Raw genomic sequence first — 23,423 nt, forward strand, 5'->3', positions numbered from 1 at the left:
AGGAGCTAGGGGGATCTGCAACCCTATAGGTGGAACAACAATATGAACTAACCAGTACCCCCTGGAGCTCGTGTCTCTCCTTGCATATGTATCAGAAGATGGCCTAGTAGGCCGTCATTGGAATGAGAGGCCCAATGGTTGCAAACTTTATATATCTCTTTAAGGGGGAATGTCAAGGGAAGGAAGTAGGAGTGGGTGGGTGTGGGAGTTGGTGAGGGGTCATGTTGGGGACTTTTGGGATAGCATTGGATATGTAATGTAAATGAAATAAATACCTAATTAAAAAAATAAAAATAAATAAATATTTACACTAACTGGGAATATTAATTATGGAGTTTATATAATTACTTTGCCTATCTCTTTAAAATTGTATATGTAATAAACATTCAGTATGTGTCATTTTAATGGAAGTTTTCTAGTTTAGAATCATCTATTGTATTATAATAAAATAACCTTGACAATAAATAATGAAGCTTTGGGGAAACAAGTTATAATAGCTATAGAATTTTAAATAAATACGATTTATTGAACATAAAAATAATTTTTATTTTCTGGAAATGACTATACATTATTGTTTAATATTACCATGTATTATTGTTTCATTGTGGCACATTGACACAAATGTAGCATGTACTTTGCTGGTGTCTGTTTTCCATGACCCATGTCTGTTGCTTGTCTTGCTGCTGACTCATTCTTCCGTTCAATCCACCTTCTTCTCCCTTCAAGACATTCTGTGTCATGCTCAATTTGCAACTCAAGAATGATATTTTTCTTTAAATTTTCTAACTATAGGCTTCATATTTCCTTTATTCCTTTATCCCTTCCCAATTCCTTTATGCCTTTTTAGAAAACTAAATTCTCACTTTCTTCATTTTTTTACTTTTAGACTATTCATTTATATTATTTCTATGTATATGCATATTTTATTAATAATAATTGGTTATTTTATTTCTTTGCATTTTAAACGTTATCCTCATTCCATGTGTCCCATTCAAACCCCGGCAGCACAATCCCCTCCCTTCGGATTATATAAGGGTGTATGACCATCCATGCACCCACTCCCACCTTACTGCTCTAACTTTCTCTTAAGCAATAGCATCAAGCCTTCACAGGACTTAGTTCCTCCCCTCCCACTGATAACAGATAAGCCCCCCCCCTATGTTATATATGCAGCTGGAGCCATAGGTTTCTCCATGTGTATACTTTGGTTGGTTTTTTAGTTCCTGGGAGTTCTGGGGTGTCTGGTTGGTTGATATCATTACTCTTCCTAAGGGGTTGCAAACCCCTTCAGCTCCTTTAGTATTTCTTTACCTCCTCCACTGGAGTTCCTGTGCACATTCAGTGGTTGCCTGCAAACATTTGTATCTGTATCTGTCAGGTTCTCAAATTGTCTTTCAGGAGACATCCATAACAGTTTCCTGTAAGCAAGCACTTCTTGATATCAGCAATAGTGACTGGGATTGGTGACTGCATATGGAATGGATCCCCAGATCAGACAGTCTCTGGATGGCCTTTCCTTCAGTTTCTGCTCTACTCTTTTTCCATGTGTTTCTTTTAGACAGGAGAAATTCTGGGTTAAAAATTTGAGAATGGGTGGGGTGGATCCAACCCTCAACTGGTGGCCATTCCTATCCTCTGGATATGGTTTCTACTGCTCTCTCCCCTTGGTTGGGCATTTCAGCTAATGACATCCCAGTTTTGTCCTGAGAGCTGTTTGCTTTCCTGGCATCAGGGAGTTTCTGTTGGCTACCTCCAGTTTAACACCTCCCATTGCTACACACCTCTCTTTAATTTATTGACCCATTGTATATCTCCATCATCTCCCCTCACACTTGATCCTGCCCCTTTTTTCTTCTCCCCTTCTCTCTTTCTCCCAAATACTTTTCATCCTCTATCTCCTGTGATTATTTTTCTCCCACTACTAAATATGACTGAAGCATCCACACTTGGTCTTCCTACTTCTTGAGCTTTGTATGGTCTGTAAGTTGTATCATCGGTATTCCAAACTTTTTACCTAATACCCACTTATCAGTGAGTATATACCATGTGTTTTCTTTTGTGACTCTGTTACCTCACTCAGTATGACATTTTCTAGTTCCATCCATTTGCCTGTGAATTTCATGAAGTCATTGTTTTTAGTAGCTGTGTAGTACTTTACTGTGTAAATGTACCACATTTTCTGTATCTATTCCTATTTTGAGGGACATCTTGTTTGTTTCCAGCTTCAGGGTATTATAAATAAGGCTGCTATGACCATAGTGGAGGATGTGTCCTGATTATAGGTATAGGATGTGTCCTTGTTATATGTAGGAGCATCTTTTGATTATATGCCCAGGAGTGTTATGTCAGGTTCCTCAAGTAGGACTTTTTCCAATTCTCTGATGAACCCTCAGAATGGTTTCCAGAGTGGTTGTACCTGCTTACAATCTTCGTGAAATGAAGGAGTGTTCCTCATTCTGCACATCCTCACCAGTGCCTGCTGTCACCTGAGTTTTTGACCTTAGCCATTCTGTCTGGTGTGAGGTAGAATCACAGGGTCATTTTGATTGGTATTTCCTTGATGACTGACGATGATGAACATTTTTTAGGTGCTTCCTGCCCATTCAACATTCCTCAGTAAAGAATTCTTCATTTATCTCTTTAACCCACTTTTGTTTTTATAGATTTTTTTGGTTCTCTGGAGTATAACTTCTCATGTTCAGGAAGGAGAATCAGAGTAAAGTATAAGAAATAATCAAGATGAAGGGAAATAAATAAGATACAAACAAAGGAAAGAACACAAAGAACTAAATAAAGTAAGCGTCTGTTGTTATAAAAAAAATTAAGACAGTCAAACACTTAGTCAGTCTAAGTAGAAATCGATGAGAAAAAATCCAAATTAACAAAATCTGGACTGAAAATAGGATATCAATTATCATTAAGAATCATAAGGGCATTCATTGAAATTTGTACTCAATTAAATTGGAAAATCCAAGAGAAATCATTATTATTCTCAATAGATATCACTTAGAAGGGAGGTGAAATATGGGTTTTCTGAGCGGAAACTGGGAAGGGGTATAACATTTGAAATAGAAATAAATAAAATAAACAGTAAATATTAAAAATTAAAGACATATATATACTAGAAAAACCAGAAACATGAATAGATATAAAGCAAAAACATTCAGATTTTGGAATTTTGTCCAAGTGGTATTCAAACTCTAAGATATTATGAAGACCACAATGGAAACTGAAATGTAATATGTTTGGCAATCTGGACTCCATCAGCATGGTCACTGAGAGGGGAGGTTTCCAACGGCACCCAGAACTTATAGTGGAAAATCATTTAGAACATTGGAGAAAAACTGTATGTGAGAATAGGAGCAACGATGGACAGTTTTGGTAATCTTAAATCACTTCTGCCAGGATACAGCTGTCTCTGAATGCAGGTAAAGCAAAACAACTTATTCAGAAGAAGGCTACAGGAAATTTATAACTGAAGGCTACCCTATTATTCACCTTTTGGAAAGCAAAATACTCAGATCAAATAAATAATGGCACACTTACTTTTTAAAAACTTTAATTTTTTATTTTTTTATTTACACTCCAGATTTTATTTTCCTCCTGTCCCACCCTCTGACTCTTCCACATCCTGTACCTCCTCCCTGCCCCCATCTCCACAAGGAAATTCCCACTACCCACCCCCCAGACCTCTAAACTCTCTTGGGCCTCCAGTCTCTTGAAGGTTGAGTGCATGTTTTCTGAATGAACCCTGATCCTGCAGTCTTCTGCTGCATATGTGTTGGTGGATTTATATCAGCTGGTGTATGCTGGCTGGTTGGTATTCCGGTGTCTGAGAGATCTTGGAGGTTCAGGTTAATTGAGACTACTGGGCTTCCTAAAAGGTTGCTCTCCTCCTCCTCATCTTCCCAGATTTCCATAATTGAAACTCAGTGGTCAGCAATTTCAGTCTGCTGGTTGGGGGCAAATATCTGTATCTGACTCTTTCACCTGCTTGTTGGATCTTTCAGAGGGCAGTCACAATATGCCCCTTTTTTGTGAGTGTTCTATAGCCTCAGTAATAGTGTCAGGCCTTAGGAACTCCCCTTGAGCTGCATAGACAGGGTCCTCTCCATTTCCATTCCTGCAGTTCTTTCAGCAGGAACAATTATGGGTCAGAATTTTGAATGTGGCATGGACAACTCCTCCCTCAGTTTTTTTTTTTTTGTTTTTTGTTTTTTGTTTTTAAGAAAAATTGAAGAAATTGCAGTCGTGGGATTGAATGTCCTCTCAGTGGATGAAGGTTTGTTATATAATCATAAGGACCTTAGTTGTGAACCCTTGCACGGTTTGACATGCCATCATTACTTATTCCTAGAAATGGCTGTACTGGTACACACTGTCTAAATTAGGCTGGTCATGGACACAAACTCTGTTTCCTTGCCTATTTAGTCCAGGGATTAATGATGTTTGCCAACAATTTTGTAGGGAAACTGTTTTTGTGTATGCCTGGCTTTAATTGATTAGACAATTTTCTCTTGGTATCCATTTGTTCTTCATGAAACATAACTTTATCCTGGTAGTATTCATAAACAAAGTGCTAGAATACATGTATATATCAAATTTTTTGGATTTCTAACTTGTTTATTTTATTTTATTTTATTTTATTTTATTTTATTTTATTTGTTGTTTTATTATGTATTTTCCTCAATTACATTTCCAATGCTATCCCAAAAGTCCCCCATACTCCCCCCCCACCTACCCACCCATTCCCATTATTTTGTCCCTGGCATTCCCCTGTATTGGGGCATATACAGTTTGCAAGTCCAATGGGCCTCTCTTTCCAGTGATGGCCGATTAGGCCATCTTTCGATACATATGCAGCTAGAGACAAGAGCTCCGGGGTACTGGTTAATTCGTCATATTGTTCCCCCTATAGGGTTGCAGATCCCTTTAAAATCTTGAGTACTTTTTCTATCTTCTCCATTGGGAGCCCTGTAATCCATCCAATAGCTGACTGTGAGCATCCACTTCTGTGTTTGCTAGGACTCAGCATAGTCTCACAAGAGACAGCTCTATCTGGGTCGTTTCAGCAAAATCTTGCTAGTATATGCTAGTGAACTTCACATAAAACCAGAGACACTGAAATTTATAGAGGAGAAAGTTGGGAAAAGCCTTGAAGATATGGGCACAGAGGAAAAATTCTTGAATAGAACAGCAATGGCTTGTGCTGTAAGATCGAGAATTGATAAGTGGGACCTCATGAAACTGCAAATCTTCTGAAAGGCAAAAGACACCATCAATAATACAAAAAAACCACCAACAGTTTGGGAAAGGATCTTTACCTACCCTCAATCAGATAAGAGACTAATATCCAATATATATAAAGAACTCAAGAAGGTGGACTACAGAAAATCAAATAACCCCATTAAAAAATGGGGCTCAGAACTGAACAAAGAATTCTCACCTGAGGAATACCGAATGGCAGAGAAGCACCTGAAAAAATGTTCAACATCCTTAATCATCAGGGAAATGCAAATCAAAACAACTCTGAGATTCCACCTCACACCAGTCAGAATGGCTAAGATCAAAAATTCAGGTGACAGCAGATGCTGGCGAGGATGTGGAGAAAGAGGAACACTCCTCCATTGTTGGTGGGATTGCAAGCTTGTACAACCACTCTGGAAATCAGTCTGGCGGTTCTTCAGAAAATTGGACATAGTACTACGGGAGGATCCAGCAATACATCTCCTGGGTATATATCCAGAAGATGTCCCAACCGGTAAGAAGGACACATGCTCCACTATGTTCATAGCAGCCTTATATATCTAGCCAGAAGCTGGAAAGAACCCAGATGCCCCTCAACAGAGGAATGGATACAGAAATTATGGTACATTTACACAATGGAGTACTACTCAGCTATTAAAAAGAATGAATTTATAATATTCCTAGCCAAATGGATGGACCTGGAGGGCATCATCTTGAGTGAGGTAACACAATCACAAAGGAACTCACACAAGATGTATTCACTGATAAGTGGATATTAGCCCAAAACTTAGGATACCCAAGATATAAGATACAATTTCCTAAATGCATGAAACTCAAGACGTATGAAGACCAAAGTGAGGACACTATGCCCCCTCTTAGAATTGGGAACAAAACACCCATGGAAGGAGTTACAGAGACAAAGTTTGGAGCTGTGACGAAAGGATGGACCTTCTAGAGACGACCATATCCAGGGATCCATTCCATAATCAGCTTCCAAACACTGACACCATTGCATACACTAGCAAGATTTTGCTGAAAGGACCCAGTCTCTTGTGAGACTATGCCAGGGCCTAGCAAACACAGAAGTGGATGCTCACAGTCAGCTATTAGATGGATCACAGGGCCCCCAATGGAGGAGCTAGAGAAAGTACCCAAGGAGTTAAAGGGATCTGCAACCCTATAGTTGGAACAACATGATGAACTAACCAGTACCCCGGAGCTCTTGTCTCTAGCTGCATATGTATAGAAAGATGTCCTAGTCGGCCATCACTGGAAAAAGAGGCCCATTGGACTTGCAAACTTTATATGCCCCAATTCAGGGGAATGCCATGGCCAAAAGAATGGGAATGGGTGGGTAGGGAATTGGGGGGGGGATATGGGGGACTTTTGGGATAGCATTGGAAATGTAATTGAGGAAAATACGTAATTAAAAATATTAAAAATTTAAAAATATATTTATAAATAAAATAAACTTTATGCATTTTGTCAACCATATATAATTATTATAGTAATTGATGTGGTATCTAGTATACTAAATATGAGTCTTATAATATATTTAACATCATTGTTCAACATTTATTCCATAGTTTCTGGACTCATTTCACACTTTGCTTTTATGGCTTTTATGGCCTTCTGAATATTACATCCTTAATAACTTGTCATAAATTTGCAAATACTTTTGTATTCTACATTAATCTTACAGAGAACATGTATTTTGTATCTATCAGCATCATAATCCTTTCCAGTAGATTATTATTTTATAATCGCTTCTTCACCGACTCCTATATGTATGTGGTTTGCATAATCATTTGTAGGACAGACATACTCAGGAAATATGACTAAATTAATTCTATTTAAAATTGTGCCAAATTGTAATGTACATGTGGGTTTATAGTAGATTAATTATTGGGAAAGTCCTATTGGGTATTCTTTCAAATTGAGTTTTATTTTTTAAAAGTATTTCTTTGTGAAAATGTAATCTGCCATGAATTTGCAATGAGTGAGTATGTGGGCAAAGACACAAAGTATGTGTGTTTGGTTTTTAATTCATTTGTTGGTTTTTGGTAGGATTTTGTTATTGATTTTTATATCTACAACTAGTAAACTAGAAAAATGATATGTTTTATATTAAAAGTTGCCTTTATGTAATTTCATCATTTCAGTGTGGTGAAAGGGATATATATATCTTACTACACAATATGTTTTCCTCATTTTTTAAAATAAGAAATGTTCTCCTCTTGTATGTGAATGTGTCTCCCCACCCTCTGCAGGCAACTAAGGAGTGTCTTAAAAAAATAAGCCAGCATTGTTGTCTTTGATTTCATTTACAGAATTTTAACACAAGTGTTCACTTATAATTGAAAAGTATTTGTTGCTTTTGTCTGGTTGCTAGTATTGCTGTACTTGAGGTGTGTTAATAGCTATTTCTTTGATGTTTTAGTGCAGTCTCTACGTTCCTTTGAAATTCTGTTCATCTTAATTAAAAATATGACAGGTTTCTTCAAATTATTAAAAAGTCATGTTTATGTGAATATGAATTTTTATAATTGTGTTCATTATTGATACATGGTAAGCATCCTTTTGTTTTGTGGGAAAACATTTTTGGGTAAAATGACAAGGGTTAACAATTATGACTCATAGGGTTTCCCAATTGGTCTCTCTCTCTTACCAACACCTGTTCCAGAGGTTTAAGGTAAGGGGATAGATTACTGTGTAATAACAGCAACAAAGTAAAAAATATATTGTTTAATTTAAAGGAAAGAATATCAAACAGTGGTGAAGAACAGTTTTGTATTTATTAAATTTCAGAAAATAATTCTGATATGACATAGGTAAATTTTATGCATGTTTGAATTTTCAAAGAATTGGGGAAAATGTCAAAATAAACATAATATAGGAATCTAGAAATTGGTTCTTGATGTTAAAATATATTTTTCATTTCAATATGTTAATGTGTATGAACTTGGCAGTGTTTACTGCTGTGTATTATGAATCAATAAGTTAGTACACACTCACCTTTCTCCTTGATGTAGCCAACTCAAAAATGTCTACATATAAGTGAAAATGTTCACCATGTGGAAAATATGGGCTGAACTTTACTAACTTCACCTTAACCCCAAGGTGTTGTGAAAGATTCCAAAAGTGAAAAATGTCATAGTCTTCCTGCAGTATCACTCTCTGTTTCATAATTACTTTGTCCCCAAGTGGATTAGTAAAGTGGGTCTTTCTCAGAAAGGAGTTTACCTAAAATATAAGCATTGCACTATATTGTATATACCATTCCTTCAGTCATAAAATGTATTCTGATTCCATAATAAAGGCAACTATGTTTAAAGAATGAAAGAGAAAAATCACAACAAATGCCATTGGATAAATGAAAGTATCATGATATTCCAAGAATTTAATTTCTCTCAGTGAACACTACGAAAGACAAAGAGACTAAAATGCAGAAACAAAGGCATGTATGCAATGCACACACACACACACACTAACACAGAGAGAGGCTCAGGTCACTTTCAAGTCACTCATGTAATACAGCTATATACTTAATTACACACAAATAAAAATACATGTTCTCATAACTTTAAGTCACATAAGAGACATATATGCACTCAACTAGAGACACAGCTATAAAATTTCACTGGCACACAGGCAAACACAGAAAGATATAGAGATAGAGGGAGAGAAGGTGATAGAGAGAAATGGAGCGAGAGAAAGAGAGAGGGAACACATGGGGATATATATATATATATAACCACCAGCCCAGAATGATAATGACACACAAGGGAATTTTTGCTCAAAACTAATGACAGAAAGACAGGCAAAGTCCGAACCAAGCACAAAGAAATTGGCAGACAGATAAAGAGTAAAGCAGACACAAATACATAAAAGCACATACAAACACTCACAAAATACATACAAGGGTACACAAAGACACATACTTTGTCAAAAACACAAAGAAACACACACACATATATAAACACACTTATAATACGAAAATCATACATAGAAAAATTGTGGCTCTCTTACAGTCATACAAAGAAATAAACCTGTATGTTCAAAGCAACACAAATATAAACACAGATTGACAGAAAGAGTAAAACATGTATATATACAGAGTGAATATATGTATTCACACATATAAACATATTCATATATATATAACTGAGTACCAACACTCTTTCATGTTCAATTACTCTCAGAAAACCAAGTAAGTTACTCAAGAGAGTACACTGCGGGCATATTCACTGGATAAAGTAATGGAAACAATTCCTTAAAATAATTTCCATTTAATTGACAAATATAAATAAAACTTATCTTCTCATCACAGAGAAAATCCATGGGGAAGACTGTTTACATCAAATATTGAAAAGGTTGAGCTAACATCTTAATGTTTTATATAAAACCCACAAATTTTCATTGATAATCTGCGACTTCTTTACCATTCATATTCATAACAATCATTCGATTTTCTTTTTCTTTAAAAAATGTCAGAAACTTATCTATTTTCAAAATATTTCCTATTTCTTTAAGTCTGAACATCTGAGAGACACTAAATGGCTATGCAGTTGAAGACCCCAAACATCATCCAATAAAAGAAACTCTACCTTAAAGCAGGGATACCTGGATATTTTCCCATTGTCTATTGCCTGATTATCAACCTGTTGAAGATTTGTCGCATGGAGTGCATGGGCCATGGCATACACAGCATTATATATGTTTTGGCTACCAACACTAAAGGTTATGTCAAACTTCTGTTGTATTAGCCAAACCAATGAAGCATTTGATGAAAAATTCATCAGTATTTTACAGTTACATGCTGAATCTTCACATTAAAGTGCTTCCTTCTCGCATTTCTAGGTTTAAATCTGTGCTTTTGAGATGGAACAATGTTTGTACAAACTTTTTATAGCCAGAAATCCCACCATGGTGGGGTAGAAAAGTAAAAATCCCATAGAATGGACCATGAGTTAAGTCTCTCTTACTGGTAGGGAAATTCAGTTGTATTGTGGTGACCCATATTCTCTGTATAACTGTAGAATCCCATATTCTGAAGCTCAGTTCAATAAAATTGCTTGTTTCCTGATAAATAATAATAACATTTGTGGATAACATCATAATTTGGTTGTAGTTCATTTCAGTTGTGGCATAGGTCTAAATATCAGAGATTCCTATCATGTTCACAAAGGCAAAGCAAAAGTTCACATTCTACTCTTGTATCTTTTGATGAAGAAACCAAAGAAAAACAAGATAAGACATAGCAATAAGTTCCATATAGCTAATGGCATAACCTCTATACTATTAAAATGACTTATAATAATTGAAGCATAATGTTGATGAAACATTTGCCATTGTGTCTAATGAAAATTGACACTATGACCCTTAATTGTTAGTTATATATTCACTGGAAGTAAAATGGCTAACTTCACAGACTGGATTGAAGGTTTTCTTCAACTCCAGTGCCACTGAAATGTCACAAGTGGCCAGTCTAAAAATGGTCCGTCTTATCTTTGCACAAAAACACTCCAGATTCTTAAAAGTTGGTTAATAGCAGAAATTTTTGTAAAATATTATTCTGTTTCATCACAATTTATCATTGATCTCTAATCTTATAACACCACCATAACTCTGTTATTGTACACTTTACCAATGATAATCTAAACTTAAGACCAAAATGAAGATAACACATATGGGGCAGAAATAATATGCTTTATGTTTTGGAACAACATGAAAGTTTCTCTGCTTACTGAGATTTTTATAAATAAAGAACACTCTGACTGCCAGTCAGTCAAGGCTGCAAGATTCTCACTCCCACCCTGCCAGACTCCATTCTTCATTTTCTCCTCTATTCCTTCTTTCTGGAATCTATCAACTTCTGGAGGTGGGACATTGCAGAAGGCCTATCATCTCTCTAAATAGTAAGTTCACTGGGACTACATAGATTGACATAAGCATAAGTCTAATCTCATCCATTAACTTTCTTAATATCTGTCAAATCCCCCAAAGAGACATGATGTTAAGAATTCCTGGCCTATGATAACTCACATGTGGAGGTAAGAAAATGTCAGGTACATCTGAAAATATAAAGATGTGGTCATATCTGGTCCTGTAAGCCGAAATGAACACACAGTCTCTTCATTACAGAAATAATTAGGGATATGCTTGTATTTTTTCAGATCAAGAAAATCGGCTGTATTTGTCATAGTTTTCCCATCACAATGGCCCAAATTATATTCTATACTCAAAGACATATTTGGTAAAAGATCAGGATTTATGTTGATTTCATCCATTGAAAATGCCAATGCCAAAGTGTATTTGTGGGTTTTAGTTGTTTTTCTGTAAAAGAGTACAGCGATTATTATGGACAAATGTAAATACACGATCATTTGTACTCAATAGAAGCACTATACTGTACTGGATGCTTCTGCCTCTGTCCTCTAAAGATTGAAACAAATTGCTTTTGTTGTGAGATAGAATTGAAGTGGGAACTTGGAAAAATAGTAAACACTTTAAAATTTCATGACAGTCTTTCTCCCATAAATAAGATATGGTATTGACCTCATCCACAGAGAACATTTCCCATCTCTGTTTTTCAGTGCTTGATCAGACGTTTAAGAAAGGGAAAACCACAGATAATGACAAAACTTTAATTCAGAACATGTCTTCATTTTGAAATTATTGAGCAATATAGAAATACATGTGTTATGAGACCCATTGAGTTCATGATATTTTTTGTGAAATTCACTTAATTAGCTAATGTAGTGAAAATATGACTTATCAGTCCATAATAGTCTTTTTGCAGCAAACTTTGGTTTCTGTACTAATAGTCACTTATAATTAGTTGCAAATATTCTTAGCGTCTTCCCTTATATCTATCCTCATTTTCTTATTTTTCTTTCAATCATTTGCTGAAAGAATACCTTTTCTAAAAATTATTTTTATGTGAATTCAAACATCAAACATGTATTTGGTAAATGATAAATGCCTATGCATATGTTTGTATGCATATGAACAAGGTTTGTTTAGGTCATAGTAGGGCAATACATCCAAGTGTTTTATAAGATACTTTGCAGTAGCCTATCCTCAGTTCAATTATGAAAGTATACACATTCACTTACTTTACAGTTACAAAGTAATGTGATATAGTCACTCTGGATACTTCTTATCCTTATAACTGAATTTCTAGGAAACATTCTTGATAACCTTTCCAGTTACACTAAGACAACACTAGCATTCAACTGAGAACTAGGAAAATAAGGAAACTTCTGTGATGTTTTATGTGTCAATATTATATGCTTATAAAATAAAAGACATTTTGGTGTAAATTGTATAGAATATTTTCTTTTTTTTTGGTAATAAATGTGTGCCACAAGACAGTGGTAATGGAATAATAACATATTGTGATTGTATTTGTATTTATTGTTATGTAAAGCATAGTATCTCACGTCTCATTATTGTCATTTCATTATAATCTGATCAATGAACATTAAACATACACCTATATATTTGATGATTAAATTTGAAGTAAATGCAATGAGGTTTTCACCAAAAATTGTACCCTTGTGGTGTTTTCATTCTATATTCTATAAAATATGCCAATTTATAATATTCTTTATTAACACACCAAAAACTCAATTAAAAATTTCAAATAACCAAAAGAAATTTGAGAATAGATCTTTTGCAATGCTCAAACTCCTTATTACAAGTTAACTTTAGGAAGTACCAGTTACATAAAGTGTCTGTGTAAACTTGTATTCTATAAGGTTGTATTTAAAAAGAACTATCAATGGAGGATCTAGAGAAAGTAACCAAGGAGCTTCAGGGATCTGCAACCCTATAGGTGGAACAACAATATGAACTAACCAGTAATCCCACGAGCTTGTTTATCTATCTGCATATGTATCAGAAGATAGCCAAGTCGGCCATCAGTGGAAAGAGAGGCCCATTGGTTGTGCAAACTTTATATGCCTCAGTACAGGGGAACGCCAGGGCCAAGAAGTGGGAGTGGGTGGGTGGGGGAGTGGGTGGGGGAGCATGAGGGGGACTTTTGGGATAGCACTGGAAATGTAAATGAAAAATAACTAATTTAAAAATAAATAAATAAAAAGAACTAAACGCAGTCCACAAAAATGGGTATTAATATCACATTGTTATCAATGTGCACTTGTAACAGGTGCACTTGTATTTAATAAAATTTCTGAATGAAGACCCAGAAGATATATATAATATATATATATATATATATATATATATATATATATATATATATATATATAATGGATCAGAGATTAAGGAAAGTAGACATGAAGAGAGATGACATGTTACTTAACTAATGAGAGAAAGCTAATAAACAACTACAGTATCACTGTTCTCAAGTGTTCCAACTAACCCACACCACAGATTTTATCCAATGCAGTGACACTGGATATAAGTAGCCTCCATTGTTATTGACAGCCTCACAATTCAAGGAATGTAAACATATCATTGGTTTCCATATGATCCACATATATTTTACTCTAAAGAGAGAGTACAGATCTGAACTTTATAAAACACAAAAGCCAGTGATTGTACATGAACAGAGGGAAGCACAAAGCCACAGTGATTTTGAATTTTATCTTTTAAAATATTTGGATATCTTGATCCCCAATGACCTAAATATTCTTTGCCCATATACATACAAAAATGTCCATCTAGGCAATCATATGAAATGTGAACTTCTGAGTATAAAGCTCTTCTCTTTCCAAACTTGATGAAGGTTAAAGAGAAGTGGCCACATGTAATGAATTTGAGAGAGTAAGTTTGTATATATATAAATTTCTTGAAAACTCTAGGTTCCACGAAAATTACTGTAAGCCACATAAGATCTGGGAGCAACAAACTGATAGAAGGACTGTCAGCAGTATTTATGGCCATCTATTTGCATATTCTCAGAGTACAACACAATGAAATATTACAGAATTAATTTCAATAAGTCATCACTGTCTAGAGTGTAGTCAAAACTGTCAATAGGAGGGCTTTATGTGAAAAATCAATGTAGATTGTCCTTAATTCCTCAGCTGCAGTCTTCAAGTCAGAGGCCACCTGATTTAAAGAAAACCAAAACTTTCACTGAATTACTTAAAAGGAGAAACTATGATTGATTCTGTAAAAGAAACCATGTTCTTTCTTAGTGTTCAGACTTAGCAACAGTACAAAAGACTCAAACTTTGCCTAATCTCCATCCTCAGAGCACTCAAGAAATGTTCAAGTCATCGTTTACATGGGAAATACAAATGCACTTACAGGACATTCAGAGTCTCCTTGAAATAATCTTTCTCCATAGGCATCTGAACTGCTCCAAGGATGAAGGAACAATTTTATCCAAATCTTTATCATTGACTTCATTCATGTGTAGTCTCCAAAAGCATGTGGAATCAATGTAATTGGCCATGAGAAGTTGAATCTTGAGGAGAAAATAGACTCCCACTAAAAGGAACATATTTGTCCTGCCTTAAACCTGATCAGTCTGGATTGTAAAATGCCATGCATATCAGCACATCAAATTTCTGCCTGCTTTTATTTCTCTAGTCAAAGGTGGTGTTTGTTCCATAGTTATGATTCATATTATTTTCAGATTGCTCCTGAGCCCTGGAGGAATTCTTAAACACTGTCTACCCTGGGGTTCTGCAACTGGTGTCCACCGCCCATGTAATAACATAGATAGGTAAATACATAGAATAGTATATTCTCAGGCCCCATAACATCACTCATGTTTTTAAACAGGATTGCATAGCGGTTTGGAAACTGGTTAATAGGGTAATATTTGAAATGTAAATAAATACAATACAATAATGAAGAAAAAAAACTGCAAGTGAAATTTCGAAGAGTCCAAATTTAGTGTCCATTTTTTGTGGTTATTAATTATCATTATTTGAAAATACTATATTTAATTTTGGGTTATTTATGGGACATTGACACAAATGTAGCATGTACTTTACTGATATCTGCACCTCCATCACCATTATCTGTTGCTTATCTTGCTAGTAACTCATTCCTCAGTTCAATGAACCTCATTCTCCCTTCATGATATTCTGTGTGCATGTTCAATTCCAATTCATATGTGATATTTTCATCTATATTTTCTTACTAATAGCTTCATATGATACACCCATTCCCAGTTTTCATTCTTTTTCACTTTTCAAATAATACCTCTCAACTTTTTGTGCAAGGATGGGCGAACTCACACACACACACACACACACACACACACACACAGGGGGGTCTCTCACTGACAAAAAGGCACACACATATATCTAGACACTATAAAGTTTAATACCCTCAGTCAGTCTTTAATTTCCAATTATGATCTCCTGTTCTATTCTCAATTCATGTTAAATATCATATAATTCTTGTACGTTGAGTAAAAGTTTTTGTGTATGTAAACCATTCACGTCTGTCATCAAAAATGTAATATGACTAAAAGATCAGTGTACACTGAAATCTATTTTTCCAATAAATTGGCACAGTTTATTAAAGTATTTAACAAAATCATTGAATCTCAGTTCTTCTGGGAACAGTTCTTATTTAAGTGAAAGCAAATGTACATAGAATGACTTCAACAATTCACTATTAAGATTTTATTAGATGAAGTAAATGATTTTCATTTGCTTAAGGCTTGCTGTCCAGGTGTAACTATTGAGAGCTGGTTATTTGACATACTATGGAGAAGAGATAGTGGGAAAAGAGGATCCAAGAAATACAAGCAAACCCTTAGGAATCTTGGATTTATGAAAACAGTAATTCGTATAAATAATAGAAGCAGCAGTCAATTAATGAAACATTTACATACATTTAACAAGAAAAAATAATATGAATTCATAAATATCCATAATTGAATTTTTATATTATTACAATATTCACTTAAAATGCCACAGACCATATAGCTTTTAGATGATTTATAAGGTTTAAAGGAATTAGTGTACCAATTTGTAGAAATTATTTAAACAGTTAATATTGTGCATTATAAAATAGAAGCTATCATTATTTAGATCTTTTCTTTATTTACATTTCAAATGTTATCCCCTTTCCTATTCCCCCCCCCGAAAATCCTCTATGTCATCCCCCCTACCACTGTTCCCCAACCCATTCACTCCCATTCCTGGTCCTTGTACTCCCTTGTATTGGCGCATAGACCCTTGAGAGGACCAAGGGCCTCTCCTCCCATTGATGACCAACTAGGACATCCTCTGCTACATGTATAGCTAGAGCCATAAGTCCCACCATTTTTTTTTTCTTTGATTGGTGTTTTTGTTCCAAGGAACTCTGGGTTACTGGCTAGTTCATACTGATGTTCCTTCTATGGGGTTTCAGACCCTTCTTCAACTCCCTGGGTACTTTAATTAATCCATTTTTTTCAATCATTTCTCCATTACATAAGGTCTATTTATTTAAAAATGTATAAGCTTGGTTTGTGAGTTTTATTCTAAATATTTATATTTAAGCATGGATATTCATTGATTTACACTGTTAAAATTCTGAGGATGCAGTTTAAATAGAAATAATAAATATCCATTTTTGAAAGTAAAATAACCAAATTTTATATTATATACTTTACTTACACATTTTTGAAATGCATCAAGATTCGTGGCATCTTGTATATTATAACGATCATAAAATGAAAATAATTGACAGAAAATTAACTATGTAGTATGCTCACTCATATTTACTTTTAGAAAAATCCATCAGAGCTGTGAGTAAACTATTAAACATACCCTTACTGGTATTGTCTCACATATTAGAATCTTTTCTAGACTTTGCACAAGATTTTCAAGCTCAATATATTATTTAATCCCAGATTAGCTATCCTATCACAAAGTGAATTTAGATTCATATCTTATCTGAAGTATATTTTTATTTTCATGTGAAATGCACATGTCATAATCATGTAATCTTTCAGAACTTGAAATTTTGAGGAAAAATTGAGTACTATTCTAAAAGATGTCAATTATTATTATTGGCACTGTACTTGCTGTAAACTATAATCATCATGTTTAGGTAATTCATACACATTTCTAATGGCTTCAGTCATTTTATTATGAAATGGTACTGGATATTTAAAAATGACTTTCTTCCTCTAATCCATTCTTCTGATGCTTACAAGTAATATACTTGAACTGCAAAGATGTACATTATCTTAGAATTAACAAATTAAAAAAAATTGACACAAATAAATCTAAGCAGCAAGATGGTGGAGTCATTCCAATAGTTAACAAAATAGACCTCATCCAAAAAAAAAATCATAAGAGATAAAGAGTGCTATATGTTCATCAAATTTCTTTGATTCTTATTTTGTTTGCCACAAACACAAGGATATCACTTTTGTAAAAGAAATGCTATTAAAGCATAGTTCACACATTCACCTTCAAACATTGATAGTGGGAGGCTTCAATACATTATTCTAAACAATAGAATGGTCGTTCAGAAAAAAAAGTAAATGGAAAAACTGCATGTAATAGATATTTTCAAACCAAATGACCGAACAAATATCTAAAGAACATTACAAATAATCAAGAAAGAATATAATTTCTTCTTGTCATGCATGGATTATTCTCCCAAATTTCCATATTCTCAGTCATAAAATCAATCTCTACACATACAAGGAAATTTGAAAAACCATTCATATTATCAGACTGACATATATAACTACCGAGTATCAACAATAATAGAATATACAGAAATCATTCAAAGTCATATAGGCTGAACAATTGTTATTAATATTGGAGTAAGACAAAAATAAACAAATTACAGACACCCTATAATTCATTGAAAATAATGTAAAATATACCCACACCTATGGGCTAAAATGAAAGCTGGGAAAAAAGGAAACTCCATTATACTAAGTGCCTACAACAACTTAACAGTACACTTTAGAACAAAAGAACTCAGGAAACGTAAGATGAGTAAATTATAAAAAATAATCAACATGAGTAGAAAATCAACTAAGATAGAAATAAAAAAAACACAAGGAATAAAAGAAACAAGGACTTTGTTATTTAAAAAAAAAGAAAAAACAAAACAAAAACAAACAAACAAAAAAAAACCTCGCCACTCAAGCACTTAGCCATTCTAAAAAATAGACGGCAATAACCCTAAGATTCAAGAAGGCATTTGTTGAAATTCTATACTCAATTAAATTGGAAAATCCAAGGGAAATGTTTAATATTCTCAATGGATATCACTTAAGAAATTTTTGGTCAAGTACAAATCCGCATTTCAAGTAAACCTACATTCCTGAAGGAAACAAACAACCATTAAAATCTGGAAATCTGACTACAGTGTGTCCTACAGATCTAAAGTAATGAAAATGTATGGTGTTCAAATAGGAACATACAGGTTGATCAATGGATTAAAATTAAAGTCCCAGAAATAAAACTGCACAGTTGCAGACATTTGAGTTTTACAAAGAAGGCAAAAGAATTCCAACAGAAAAGCAGTGTATCTTCACCAACTGCTGCTAAACCAACTGAATATCTGCACGTGGAAGAATGCAAATAGACCCATGTTTATTATCCTGCAGAAAACTCAAGTCCAAGTGGCTCAAAGTCCTCAATTTTACATTTAAAATACCTCAGGCCTCATGCCCCTTAAGGATTACAGAAACGTGTCACAGAGTGTCTATTGATGGAGATGAACTATATCTTGGGAAAATTTGTTCATATCAGCAAGCCAGGCAAATACATTAATGAACAGTGAGAATCTCTGAGGGACAAGTTAGAAGTGTGGTAGTATCCCTTCACTTTAGTGATATCAGGAACTGAGCAAGTCTTGGGTAGGGGATCCAACAAATCTTGTATTGTAGAGACAATAGACTGATGGACAAGTATGATGTTTCAACTACTCTGCTCTCCTGCAGTCTGGGTTTCCAAACATTTATGAGCAATCTTACTATAGATGCCTTGAAAATGTTGTTGTGGGATTGAGTGCTCTCTTAGTGCAAAAAGGCCTGAGTTGTGACCCCTAGCATTATATGACATGCCATCAGTACATATTCCTAGAAATGTTAGTACTGAAATACACTCTATAAACCAATCTGGACTTGGTTACATAATCGGCCTCTTTGCCTTCTTTCTCGTGGGATTAATGAGTTCCCCATTTTAGACTGGAAACTGTTTTTTTGTGTGACTGACTAGCTTTAATTGCTTAATACAATTCTCTCTTGGTATCCATTTTTTCTTCATGGTACGTAACTTTGACCTAGATAGTATTTGTAAACAAAAATATAGTATACATGTACATATCAAATTTTGTTGGATATTTATCTTGTTTTGATTTTAGGTTACAAGTTGCTGAACAAAATGGTTTAGGAATACTTTCTTCTTTGTTGAGGACATTAGAGCTTTGTTGCCATCCTACATAAATCTCCAGAACTAGGGATGTCTTGGATCTTAGAAGAGAATCTACTATTGCCACATTAATAACCCAATATTATTGCTCACTACATTGTAAATATTTATTCTTATACGCACAATATCTTAATTTCTTATACCTTATTATCATCTTATCTTAATATCTTATCTCTCACAGTTCTTAAGAAGAACGTGGATTGAAACAGATGGGAGCCATTACTGAGGATCAAACTGAACAAAATTCAGAGAATAAGAGATCATGTGGTACGTATCCCTATCTGATTGATGTGTAATACAACTGCATATAAATTAGGGATGAAAGTGGAATAGAGGTTGAAAATGTTGTGAGAGTAAGGGGAACAGAATGATTGCAGTCAGAATACCTTCTGATGGCATACATGATGTCTAATAAATTTGGCGTCCTAAACAGAAATGGAAAAGGGTAATATTATTAGACATACTAACATGAACGTGTTGAATTTGATGAAGAATCAACCATATGCAGAGAACTACAAACAAGCACAGAATGCTGAAATTGGACGCAATAATCTCCCCACGGGGAGAGTTTTTCAGTAAATATTCCAACACCAAGAGTTCACTCCTGAAATATTATAAATATAAGTTATGCTTTATTGACTATGCAGGTTCTATTTATATATTTATAACATTCATAATTGGATACTGAATACAGGAGTGTTTGAGAGGTGTACATGGGAAAGATTGAAGGGTAGAATGAAACGGGGAAATGTAATTACATTTTAATTTTAAGGGAAAAGAATATTTTTAACATTGAATACATTACAACAGAATAATATTTTCCCAGAATATTTTAATTTACTTATTATAAAAATATTTTATTAGGTTATATTTGTTTTCTCTCTGCAAGCAGGTCTTGAAGAGAGGAGAGTATCCTATCTAGCCAAGTCTCTCCAGGATTGAGCAGGATGATAAGTGAGGCCCCAAACAAACACCTTACAGGGAGTCTGTTAAAACATGAACTCATTTTATTGTATCAGTCCTTTGTTTATACAGGGTTAAGAAAGAAGGTGGGGATTTTGGTAGAGGTAAAATGAAGTTGGTAGCTGGAAATTGTGACAGAGGGTATGGGGTGAGATGATGTATAGGGTGGTGTGAGATGACAACTGGTGTTGGGTGATCTAACAGGGCCCATAATAAATTGATACAGTATTAGCTAGGCAGAGGCAGTCTTATTTAGGTTGGTAAATTGTGCGGAGTCATTCTCAAGCAAATGACAGGTCTCAAAAATTAAACCAGGTTCAGGTTTGTCCTCAAGTCCCAAACCAAGGCCAAATAGGGCCCAGCAATACTCAGTGTTCTAATGATCTCAATTGCTTCACAAGGCAGTAAGGTTCTCTTTTTACTCCTAATTCTTTAGAAATTGTTTATGATGCAAGGGCCTATATTACTTTGATGAGTATTGTAAAATATGACAGGTTCAATATTTCAAAGATAAGAAATAAATTGATGTTTAGGATATGTAATGTTTAGCAGTAATAGTATTCATAAAGTATGTACTCATTATTGAAGATACCCAACATTTGAGTCAAAGAACATCAAGAAATCAAGCTGGAAGCATCAACTATACTGTATATTTTTATTGTCCTAATAGTAATCATGAATATTACCCAAATGTGAGCCCTGAGAGGCATAACAAGATTATGCTTGTTGGAACAGTACTGTGCCCATTCTAAGAGTAACCAATAACTTCATAATTGAATTGAAAATCCACTTCACATGTTAGTAACCACACTTGGCACCATTATCATGGAAAACAATATGTGACTATAGAGTTTCACTAAGCATGGAGAAAGATCTAAGAGTAATATTCAGCCAATTGCACACACTATTATTTCCCATGAACTCTTATTTTTATTGAACTCTTATTTTTATATTGAGGATTAGTTTAAGACTAATCAAGGGATTTTCTTTTCACAATACCTGGGGATTAACTTCTGTGTCCACCATGATTTAAAATGGACAGAGTAAGGAATATTGGCGTGTATAGTGAAAATCAGATATTTGTATCACACCTTTCACTTCCTGATGCAGGAATCATCGTGTAAGTGGAGCCAGAAAGTATTTAAAATGATAGGTGTAATATGACTCCACGTAAGAAAGATTTGTTCAGACAGAATGGGGTAATTCCCCTCATAATTTCATTTGTTTTAACAATATGCACAAAACCTTCCCAAAATTCACCTAGAAAAATCTGAGTTGAGTGGAAAATGTCAGGAAATTCGACAACTATCCAAACATCTACTGGCCAAGAAGGCAACCCATGCTTCAATTTATGTCCCCACAATACTCATCTTTCATTTCAGTACACTATGTAGAACAAGTGTTTTTTTTTTTTTCTTCTTTCAACACAGAATTTTGGAGGGAAGAGTGGTAGCAGATTAGAAAGAGATCAGAAAAGTAATTATTTTAAGCTAACAAGTAAAACACATATGCAAATATAAAATATTCTAAGAAATATTTAAATATTAAGCGTTCTAAGTGGTTTTTTTTTTCTTAAAGAAGACAGTTTGTTTTGATGGAAATAGTCAATAAAACTTCGTACAAGTGAGACATTGAGGCGTCTCCTACTTTCTCACATAACTGCCTCAGATTTTTACCATCTCCACGAGATACCTAGTCAGATTTCCAACAATGAAAACTAATGCCTTCTTAAAACACCTTGTGTGTTTGTAAATGTTCACAAAAATCTCTCACGTACTTTTGTTATTTATCAACTGGAAAACAATCATAAATGATTTGGAATCCTGAAGCTAACATTGTCATTACCATTGTGGCTAAAATGAAAATTGCAATCCAGTAGAGAAAAATAAATCTGACATATCTCTGTCTACTACAGAGAGATTTTCCTCTTACAAAAATTGTGCAGAATATAAACATGAAAACAGAAGAAACTGGTGCAAACACTCCTAAATTATTTTCTTAACATAGAATTTTGGTATTCTCCAATCCTGTTTATATCAGTGTGCATTTAAGGGTTTCAGTCACACCAGGTCTTCTAGAGCAGGCCAGCACACTCAGAATCATGTTGTGTTCCTCCACTGTCATTAAAATGTTCAGCATGAGATAAGACTGTTCTACAGCCTGCTGTATACCAGTCTCATCAGGAGAGAGCTGGTCTCACAGGAGTGCTCTCATTCTCAGTTTCAGAGATGAAATAGTCACATTCTCTACAATAACTATCTAATGGGAGACTTGTCAGGGATACAAAGGGCACAGGAACAGTGGAGAAGCTGGGACAGGATTATTCTAGTTACCAAATGCACCAAGACCTATGTCTGTTCCACAGTCCTGTGACACAGGTTCCACCAGGAGAGAGTTGATCTCCTAGGAGTGCTGACACAGAGTTGCAGGATCACAAGAGGGAGAAGCTCAAGCCAGAGACAGCAAGAACAACTAACCGAAGAGATCACCAGATGGTGAAAGGCAAGCAAAAGAACCTTAAGAGTAGACAACAAGGCTCTTCCTCAACTTATTCCAGCCATTTCCTTATTCAATCACAGGGGTCCCCAATTTCAGTCCAATGGTTAGATGTAAGTATTTGCATCTCTCACAGTCAAGTGCTTGTTGGGCATCATGGAAGACAGCTATGCTACGGATTTTAAAAGTCATTTCTAGAGTTAACAATTACATTGGTTTTAACTTGGTTTAGTCACTGTTATGGAATTCTTATTCTACTATAATTATTAAAGTCTCAACAAACTAGGACCCTAGAGATTTCTCAGAGCCAGCAACCAGGCAACATATACTAGCTCT

At 34.7% G+C, this 23,423-nt stretch overlaps 1 pseudogene; it reads right to left on the reverse strand.

Moving 5' to 3' along the window:
• Positions 1-7,667: 7,667 nt before the first annotated feature.
• Positions 7,668-21,708, reverse strand: LOC110287892 (vomeronasal type-2 receptor 116-like; annotated as a pseudogene).
• Between the last annotated feature and the right edge of the window lie 1,715 nt (positions 21,709-23,423).

The sequence above is a fragment of the Mus caroli genome, unplaced genomic scaffold, assembly GCF_978045245.1.
Source record: "Mus caroli unplaced genomic scaffold, Mus_caroli_1 scaffold_8, whole genome shotgun sequence".
Lineage (NCBI taxonomy): Eukaryota > Metazoa > Chordata > Mammalia > Rodentia > Muridae > Mus > Mus caroli.